We start from the raw sequence: 10978 nt of genomic DNA, 5'->3' as shown, positions 1-10978 counted from the left end.
CTGGAACAAATTCATGGAAGGAAATGCAATTGCAAATGTTGCTCTGAAATATTAGGTTCAATGATTTACGGTTTACTTAGCACCCAGCTAGAACAGGAACAAGGTAATGTGTTTGTTGTGTTTTCATGATTCTGTGCAGTTACTTTGGATGTGTTTATATTAACAGAGAAAACGTGTTTGAAACTATTGCTTGCTGTCATGTCAACATTTGCAGTAATGTTTGAATGAATGGCAGTAATGTGATGGATTTTTGGGTTTCATATTGGGATGTCAAAGGCTATGTCAGTACCAGGGGGGCAGTCAGCCAGATATTTCGTGAAGCCTCATTTGAAATCGGTAGTTCATATAATGGCCTGTTGTGGCGCTGGACTGGACCCAAAAAGCCCCATAGCTCCATAGAGGCCCATGTATTTTGGCCCAACTTCACCTAGACTGTATTACCTTAATAAACATGGTCATGAATACTTTCTTCTTCCAGTCACTAGTTTAAAGTCTAATTTCTAATGTCATAATATTCTTTTTGGAAAATTATGGTCCCATTAATTAAAAAAATGACCATAAAGTCGCGTATGTTCTGAGGGGCGTGGCTACCGTTACAGTCTATGATCGGGATTCCCCTCCCACTCAAGAGTCTTCTCCTCCCACTCGAGTCAAAATAAAAACCAACGGAGAAGAAGGGGGGAAGTCCCGCCTCGTTGTCTGGGCAGCCAATGACCAGCTGGTACAAAACGGAGCCAGCCAATGGCCAGCTGGTACCAAAAGATGGCGACAGGAATCAGCATATCATTACAGGCTTCATTTTACGTTCATGTTAGACCCGGGGAACGCTTTGTCCATATTTTTTACAGTCTATGGTCAGTACACATTTTGATGAATTCACAACATGTATGGTAGATAGTCTATGAGGCATATGCTTGTGTGTTTTAAAGGCCCATTTTGTATTTTAAATTTGTATGACCTCATTTGTAAGAGCTCATTTTATCTCGTTTATCTGTCCTTCTTGTGGTGTCTGTCTAAGAAAAGGGTGGTTCACACAAGGAAAAAACAATGTTATGTTAAGGTCTAAGGCTGAGCATCAATACAAACTTCTAGAAACATCAGTATGCTTCACCATTCTCTGGCTTGGGTTCACTACAAGCCTTGCCGAGTGTGTTAAATCCTTTATAACTTTGCACTATTGAGGCAGGCAGCCAGCTCTCTGCTAGTTGCTATTTATAAAGAGAAGAGTCAGTATATTGTGAAACACCTGTCAATCAATTAACCCTGCTGCAGAGCCCAAATCTAAATACTTCCTTAATGTAAACGAAGTCCACACCCACAACACCAGAGGGAGTGCAACAAACCATGTACAACCCAGATCCGGCACAAACAAGGGACTAAATTATTTTCGCTCCTATGCCACCAAAATGTGGAACGCCCTACCAACAGTCATTAAGACATGTGAATCCCTTGACTCCTTCAAAACCGCTCTCAAAGGGCACCTACGGATGGCTGCAATTCGAAACTGGCCTCTGTAAAATCTGACTGAGTTACCGTGTGGGGGTCCCTCTACTGTACCCTGTACTGTACTGTACTGTACTGTACTGTACTATACACTACACTGTACTATACTGGCACACCCAAAATCACCATATTTACAGTTAATATGTGCATGTTTGTGTGTGTGTGTTAGGTTGCGCACAGGTGGTGAAAAACAACCATGCTGTTTTCGTGCTCAGACGCACCCAGCCAGCCACCCACCCACCCACACATAGTCACTTAAGGAAGTGGTTGCACCACTTAAAAATATGGATGAATGGAGTCACAGACACATGCGATTGATTATATGGGCACATTTCCTAATAATGGTGACGCAACCAGGCAATCCAGTACACTTTCCATTGAGATTCTAACTCCCTTTTCTGTGGATGTTCATCACGCAGCATCATTCATTACCAGGTGTGCACTGTTTTAGTGGTCGATAAAATAAATCTTCACTCTCCTACATTATTAAATGCACGGTCAGGGACCATGTGCAATACAAAGTATAATGTAACGTAAGGTAATAAAGTGTAAAGTTCGGCCAAAACCTCCTGGACCATTAATGAAAACTGCAGGGGAAGCTGCGCTTCCTTATTGGCCTCATTTTAAAAACTGGATGCTTGGTGGTGCAACCACTCCCTTACGGAGCTATGTCTGTGGCTGGGTGTGTCTGAGCACCAAAACAGCATGGTTGTTTTTCACCACCTGTGCGCAACCTAAACCACACACAAACACACACGCACGTATTAACTGTATATATGATGATTTCGGGTGTGCCAGTACAGTACAGTACAGTACAGTACAGTACAGTAGAGGGTACAGTACACGGTAGACTCTGTCATCTCTCTGCCGTTTCGGACACGGGGCGGCACCACTCACTTCATACGGGTGATTTGCTGACAGCTGACAGTGGGGGCTGAATAATTTTAAGCATATTTCTGGTGTATATAATATTTCTGGTGTATTTCTCAGAGCACGGAAGCATCATAATATATGATGATGGAAAATATTTTTACTTACAGTATATACAGTAGATGACTGACTATAACCAGCTGTGTATAAAGTTCAAACTTTATGTTTTATGTGGTGAGAATGATGTATTGCAGTAGGCACATGGCATAATATGTTTGCAAGCCGGCAAACACAATAACATAGGTGGTGTTCGCGCGTGTGTCTTTCTGTCACACATGCACGTTAAGGTTGGGCGATATGCCAATTTTTTTCAATCGCCAATCGTCTGTCTAAAAATCGGCGATTGACGATGTATTCGTGTCATTAAAGTAAAGTGAGAACAGCTCACTGCATGTCGCAAAAAAGGCAGATCTACAAGCTCTCAAGGCGCCGCGTCCTGCCTGTTTTTGCAGCTCTGTTCGCTACGCGTTGAGAGCTTGTAGATCCGTCTGTTTTTGCAGCACAACTGCGCAGCCAGGGTAACAAAATAAGAAATAAGTTTAGATGAAGTGGTTGGAAGTTGGAAGTTGGAACGGACAAGCAGCTGCAAGCTAAGCTAACATCACAACCACTGGCTGGTGACAGTGTTAAACATGTAGCCTGCCTGCCCTAGTAACTTCTCCTGGAGAAGTCTTGCCTCCCCGCACCGGCGTCGGAGGCTCAGAGGGGCGCCCACATGCTGCTGCTGATTCACAGGCTCTGAAGGCGCCGCGTCCTGCCTGTTTCTGCAGCACCGTTCGCTACGCGTTGAGAGCTTGTAGATCTGTCTATTTTTGCAGCGCTGGCTAACGATCCCCGAGCGGCGCCTATACAGTATAGGCTCGGGGATCGTTAGCTTAGCTTAGCGTTGGCTTAGCGTGTAGCTACTGATTCAACACACTGAACTTCATCTATACTAACACTACCAGCCTGTTTTTTATTTTTCCCCCCCGACTTCACGGGTGGCGCATTGGGATTGTGATGAGACACGAGACAGCAGTGTGCATTCTGTTGTGACTGTATATTATTAAACTGCATGGGTCTGGACTCCGGACCGTAAACAACATGTAGGCTACAGTACAGTAACAGTAGCCTTCCTCGGCTCGGCTCCCTCGGCTCACAGTGAGCAACTGAGCATCACGGCTGCGGGGACTGGGAGTCGGGACCATACCATTATAACGGGAGGAGGGGATTTCCACCCGGCCGCTGTTACTACTTTGCTGGCCCAAATTGATTCTGATGTTGCGCACACTTTACAGGTTAAAAATCGTCCCGAAAAATCGCCTAATAAAAATATTCGGCGATTGGATTCGTATATTCGCGATTGACGATGTATTCGTATCGTCACCCAACCCTAATGCACGTGCGCACACACACACACACACACACACACACAGAGTAAAATCTGCATCAAGTGGGAATTCAGAGAAACCACATTGTATATCTTCTCTGCAGCTTGGTACACAGTGGCTCTATCAGTCACTTGTTCAAAGTGATGTGAAACATTGTGTTCATTAATATGACAGAGGGGCTGAGTGAGCACAGTGCAACCTAACTAACACTTGACATGTGTGCGGTACCCTATTTAGGGTGCTTGTTTATGGTTCTGTCAGGTTGATAGACAGTCACTCCAACAACATCACATAACAGCGTTGGATTTCAAAGGCCCTCTCGGCACGCCAACCTCCTCTGCGGGCACCCCTTTGAAGTCTATGTCTGCTACTGGATACCAAAACAATACCAGGTAAATATAGAGAAGCAGGTAATAGAGACTGTAATTGAAGCAGAGAACACTCCTTGGTGTATCTAGGCATAAGTAAGAGAAGGTATTCCTTATGGCCTTTACTGGTTAACTCCAATGTACAGTACAGTGATCAGGAGTGAATGAATCAATGGAGGGTTATCTAAATGCACTTCTATAGAGTAGGTGCTCTTTTATCATGTTTGTTTTGGACAAATTCAGTGTTATATGACTCTGAGTGGGCTGTGTCATACTGCTAGTCTAACTGATTTCGTAGACATAAGATCTTTGTTTATTTTTGCACCGGGACATTCTATGCAAGTTAAAAGACTTGTTAAATAACTATTCCAAGATTTCCAAGAATCATATCTCAGACTTATCGCTGTGTGGAGTTGCAACAGCAGTTGTCACTGGGCCAGTAGATGGCATGCTACCATGTGGAGTGACATATACCCCGGCCGGGGTACATGGGTGGCAGCTAGGGGATCCTATCCACTTTCTATCTCCCACCCTTCTCCTTTTCCTCGAAAATCTGTCTATCCCTAACCCCCATTATCACCTGGCTCACCATCTCTTCTCCCCACATATTATTTACTCCTCTCATTCTCACCTTCCTTCCTTTCTCACCTTCCTTTCTCACCTTCCTTTCTCACCTTCCTTTCTTTCTTTCTTTCTTTCTTTCTTTCTTTCTTTCTTTCTTTCTTTCTTTCTTTCTTTCTTTCTTTCTTTCTTTCTTTCTTTCTTTCTTTCTTTCTTTCTTTCTTTCTTTCTTTCCTTCCCTCCCTGCTATTTAAATCTTCTATGTCTATTGGCACATACAGAATAAAGATCAGATTTTGACTTTTGTGGTCATCATAGGTACAATTCTCAAAAAGAAATGTCCTGAGGTGTCACCCCGCTAAGAGATACATGTAAAGTTCACATCTGTTAAAATGTTTAAAAAAAAATCTGATCGGACTCCGTCTGTGTCTGTATGCATGCAGCCAGTTAAGAGACATGGCGTCTGGTCAATCAGTGTAATGCGATCCCAGGCTTTGACAAGGGGTCGCTTCAACAGCACAGCCACTCCAGTCACCCACTTGACGCATCAACTGTGTGGCACCTCTCCTGTTAATGCAGAGGAAGAGCACAGCAGAGTAGGGCCTCTTGGGCCTTCTGTCTTCGGCTCGCAAAACACTGTGGAAGAACTGTCACTGTTGCATAAACACTCACAACAGACGTCTAAGGTGCACTGTATTCCCTCTTCGGGTGATTGGAAACATGCTGCTGCAGAGAATGAGCACAATGAGTCAGTGCATCTCCCCCCAGGTGTTCCGTTACGGTTACAGGATTGATGATGAAATCAGACGAACGAGAGCTTCATTACAACAATGGCCCAAACACAACACGGTGTGCTGACAATCCATGATATACACAAGAACTCGGCACGGGGACAGATTGGGACAAAAACGTAGCATGACATAAACCAGGCTTCCGCTTGTCCTCATTTTAAGCCCCCTGTCCTCATCCCTATCATGTTACCCATCTCTCAATGGCTATGATGAAGTGCTGGTATTGCGGTTTTGCATATCGCGGCAATGACGCATATATGCTCTCTCTCTGATGCTTAAGCCCGGTGCTCAAAATGTTCACCAAGTGGTGGTGGACTAAAGAACGTTCCCTCCACCCTGCCTGCTCACTCTTCACTGCTCGGGCCTTAGCAGCCCTTGATTTATGGATACAGCTGTGGTTCGGCGATAAAGACACCTGTCCGTCCTCCATCAGCACTTCCTTCCCACAATGAAGAGCCCCCTGTGCTAACCTGGGCAGAGTATGTCATCTCGGTGACCCCAGGGTCAAAAGAGCTTGGTTCTGCTGACAAGCCTCTGGAGCATGTGGCCTTGTTCGCCTATACACCCGCTTCCCTGAATCCTGTGCCAATGTTGACCAAGACGTATATGTTTACTACGGAGCGGCAACTGCTGCTACACTGTGACACTGTCATTGATGAATTCATTGGAACCAGTTCTTGAAAACAAAAGAGAGAAGAAATTGAGTTTCTGTTTGAGCATAGACAATAAGACTCATTGAGATAAGTTGGACTCGCATCTATTACAGTATATCATATCATAACATATTATTTTTAAAAAAAAAATTATTGTCAATATTGTTTCATTATTTGCATAGATAATTTGCATCGCTGGAGTCCAGCTTTTCATAAATATTTAATTTTGTAGTCACAATATGGATTCAGACAAATGTGGCCAGTGTCATTGAAAAACGTTTGCGTGATGTGTGATGTCAATAATGTTTCTCTTTGCAAAACCACACACATCAATGGAGTTAATGAACATCCAATGTGTCATGTCATCTGACACTCACCAGGGTTAAACTCCTGCCATTTTGACAGACAGAGGGGTCTGGTGATTTGTGGGTCTTTCAGGGTTGATGACATTGTGTTATCGTCGTAGTTATGGTGCGTATGTATGATCGGTGTTAACACTCACGTGATGGCATGAAGTCCACCGACAAATTGACCTATTTTGCCTGTAATTTAATTGGCCACTGTTTCCCCTAGGGGGCTCCACCCGTCCTAACACCCCATTCGCACTGCCAGCGATGCGAGCGATCAATGAAATGTCATTAGAATACATGTTTTTCAATGAGACTGTCCTGACGCACCGCAACAGCGATGGCGTCCACCCCTCCTATATTCACTCACAGAGACTCTATTTGAGCGAGGTCTCACGACACACCATTGGTTACCAAAGGGCATATTTAGTGCAGAGCCATAGAGTATAGACAGAGTTGCAACATTGAGGGGGCAGAAAACAGCCCGCTCACGTGGTTCATGTACTCGCGCGAGCCCATAGACTCCAATGCATTCCGTAAACTTCCCGTGTCCCTATTCGCCAATAGCAGTCTATGTAGAAGAGCTGCCATTGGACCGGCCCCATGAAGTGAACAGAGTTGTCGTATTGTCTGTGACTATACCCCTAGTTAATTTGATTGGTTCAGGCTATGTCGCAAAGCAATGGCTGAAGCTCCATATCAGGACAGTTTTTCGTGCAATATTGCCGTTGGAACGCTGTTGTCCGCTGTAACCCCTCACCATGCAACAGGGATACCATTGTCTTTTAAATGTCCCATTGTCCTTGCTTATAGGTTTATTAGGTTACACAACATTTCAATCCCACTCACATATTGCCGGAACTGGGCCGCTCCCCTGGGCGCGTTCCTGGGGGGCTGGATGTTGCGGGGACACCCCGGGGACCCCCACATCGTACAGTTGCACTGCTCACTTCCCACAGGTGTGATTTTTTTTTAAGGTTGTGCAACTACAGTAGGCCTACAAGATATTTGATGCTGAGTATTGTGCACTTTTGCAGACTTGCTAAGACTATGATTTCTTCAACAATGATTCATTGTTAACTACAATTAATGAATTGTCAACTATTGTCAGACCACAATTAGTTTTCCACTCTGAGCTCGTAATATAGTTTCACAGTCTGCGTGTCAACACCACCAATATCAGCTCGAGCTCATGCATGTACCGGTAACTGGTTTAATCTGTGTAACTGGTTAGCAAATGAATCATAAAACCAGTGAGAAGTATGCCAAAAGGTGTTCTAGTGGTGGTCGGGGTGGCCAAAAGGTGTTCTAGTGGTGCTTAGGGGTGGCCAAAATTCCACCTAAATGGGCAAGGCCACGGAATGTTGAGTTCTTTTCCACAATCACATCCTTGTCATTCTTGGCCTTGACGAGCTCTCTGAAGTCTTTGTGCTGCTAGCCCCCCATAGAGGAGCATCAATGGAGAGACAGATAGTTGTCTGACAGCCACTCAGTAGCCCACTGGGGGCATACAGCCTGCCTGGACTTCTTTATGGTAAAGCTATTGAGTTTGGGCAGGTCACACACTCTGTCCCTCTTTACGGGTCTCTGGTCTGTGACAGCCACTGGGAATGAAGCCCGGCATTATCGAATGGAACAGAATTCATTAGACTGTATGAACAGGTCATCAGTTAGGAAAATGAGCATTTGGGGAGAAGAACTACATCTTATCCGGTTTCCATCTAGCATGTTAATACAAATTCACAAAGACTGGAAGTTCTAGTTTGATATACTATAAAGGTCATCTGTCCATATACACTATGTCATAAATCACAATTTGAGACAACATTTTATCAGGACAATGGAACAGTTTGGTTGATTTATTTTGTGTGCCTCTGAAATGATCAGATCTTACATTCAAGATCCAGTCGTTCAATGCAGGGGTTCTCAACCAGATTATATCTGGTTTCAGTATTCAATTTGTATTGGGGGGTGGGGAGGGGGGCGCGGCAGGGGGCTCGAGACATGGCCAAAGCATTTTCGGGGGTCCCCAAAAACGTTGAGAACCCCTGTGGTTCAATGGACCATTATTGAATCATGCTGGTCTCATACTGTACATACAATACTTATTATTATAGGCTTTCACTTTCAATTTCTATTGAATGCATTTTTAAGAGTGGAATTTTAAATAAACATTGAAATACATCTTTAACGTTTGTATTTTTTTTATTGCCATTACTGGATATATTATCTGATTTCAAAGAGAAGGCTTTCTGATCGATTTAACTGTACTTTAGTAATTGCCACTTTGACCTGTCAATCTGGACCCCATTAACTTTATTTGCTTCAATTGGTGTGTTCCTCCTTACAGTGAAATGACTCCACCAGGAGCATGGGCTTTGAAAATCCCTGCAGCCTACCAAGAAAACAGCTTCAGTGGTCACAGATGTTAAAGAGGTTGCGGATGGACGCCTGCACATGACTAATTTGAGCCACTGTTTTCAAGAAGACTGGACTCCAAGAAATGAGTCTTTCTGCAGACTCACCTCAGGTTTTTATCATTCTACTCAACCATAACACTGACCTTTGCAATAGCTTGCTGCTTCCTCTCTGAACATCCGATACCCTACTCAACCTTTGCAATACACTGTATCATGCCACTTAGATCCCAATGCCTTCCTCTCTAACTCTGATGGAAAAAAAACAGCCTGAGAGCTGACCTGCAGTGGAGAATACATATAGTAATTTCCTCTTTTTGCCTGCATGCGTTTTCCCCATCTATTCCCTCTCTCTTCTCCCCAGAGCTCAGAACATCCCAACCACCAAACTGACCCATTGCACATCTCAAAAAACTCCCCATCATCCCCCAACGCTGTAATTATCTCTGGGCTAACGTTTCAAGTGATGTGCTCACTTGAAAGCATAGCTGTTCTTTTTTAAATGATATATATGGTCGGTCTTGTGGGTCTCCTGACTAAAAGAGAGATGAAAGGTGGAAACCAAGAATGGACTTCTTGTCAGTGTGGTGCCCTATCCGGGGCAGACATTGGAGGCTACAGGCTAGCCTGAGGGTCAGTACTTGGCTTGGCTTGTAGCAATAGAGTTTGGCTCTAGCAGCATGCATTCAGTGATAGTAGGCTTGGGCAATATACCAGTTATATTGTATATCACGATATCTTAGATGAAAAATACTGTATACCGTCATAATACTGTATAATAGTGAAATAGTGAAATAGTGAAATAGTTTTATATTATTATTATTTGTCTATAAACGCCTAAATAACTTTTTTGTCAAGCACCGTAAACGTGGGTTGTCATTTAATTTTTTTGTGATCAAGTTTTTTATTTTATTTTTTGTTAAAAGAAAGAAAAAGGGGGTTTCCCCCACCCCACCCTCCCACCCCACAGGTTGAACAGCGAAACAGATACAGGGTTACAATACATCAAAAATAATCATAATAGTAATAATAATAATAGTAAATAAGGCGAGACAGATATTTTACCATTGGAAAAATCAAATTAAAAAGGAGAAAACAACAGTCATCAGAGACGTTGGCATGATTTAAGTTTTTCTAGTGCTGTGGATAAAACGTCAAGTGTGTTTTCTTGTGCCCCATTGGATCGAGCTATAGAGAGTTCCAGAGAGATCATGTCCATTAATGAGAGGATCCATTGTGAGATCTCAAGTTTATGGGGAGGTTTCCATCTTAGGACGAGCAGTTTTTTTGCAGCTGTCAGCCCTAAGAGCAGGAGTCTTCTACGTGGCATTGTCAATGTCAACCCAATCGCTGAATCATCATTCAACAGGAAAATATTAGGCAAGAGGGGAATTCTAGTTCCCATTACCTCAGATAGTACTTCTGAAACTCTAGACCAAAAACGATTGACATCTGGACACTCCCACATCATGTGCATATACGTCCCCAGTTTGTTATTGTTGCATAGGGTGCAAATGGGTGTCGTACAGAGCCGGAGTTGGAACCGTTTTCTTGGAGTCAGATAGAATCTTTGGATACATTTGAAATTCAACATTTGATAGTTATAATTTCGTGATGAGAGAGAAGTGGTTTGTCATTTTGGTCTATTTCAGTTTCATCAACTAAAATTTGCCTGTACATTATGTGAATATCATTATAGGAGATGCGTCGTGCGTGCGTCGCCGCCTCCTCTGCTCACAGAACAGGGAAATAACATGGCGAGGAGCCAAGTTGGCCATGCTATTGCGGCTGATTACACTTAAACTAAAAAAACAAAACATTGATTAAGCAAAAAAATATATATGGGGCGACAATACAGAATATCGTCTTACATTTTAATCAAAATATCGGTGTTAAAAAATCAATACCGCCCAAGCCTAAGTGGTAGCCATGTTGGCTCCATAATCCTGCTTTTTGGTGTTGCTAAAGTAACAGGTGATTCATCATCTGCTGAATCTACCGATCAACATTTCAATTGTAATTATGGAGGGCAATGTAA

This window comes from Protomyctophum parallelum (genome assembly GCF_964188405.1).
Source record: "Protomyctophum parallelum genome assembly, chromosome: 10".
Classification (NCBI taxonomy): Eukaryota; Metazoa; Chordata; class Actinopteri; order Myctophiformes; family Myctophidae; genus Protomyctophum; species Protomyctophum parallelum.
Note: the sequence above shows the minus strand (reverse complement) of the source record.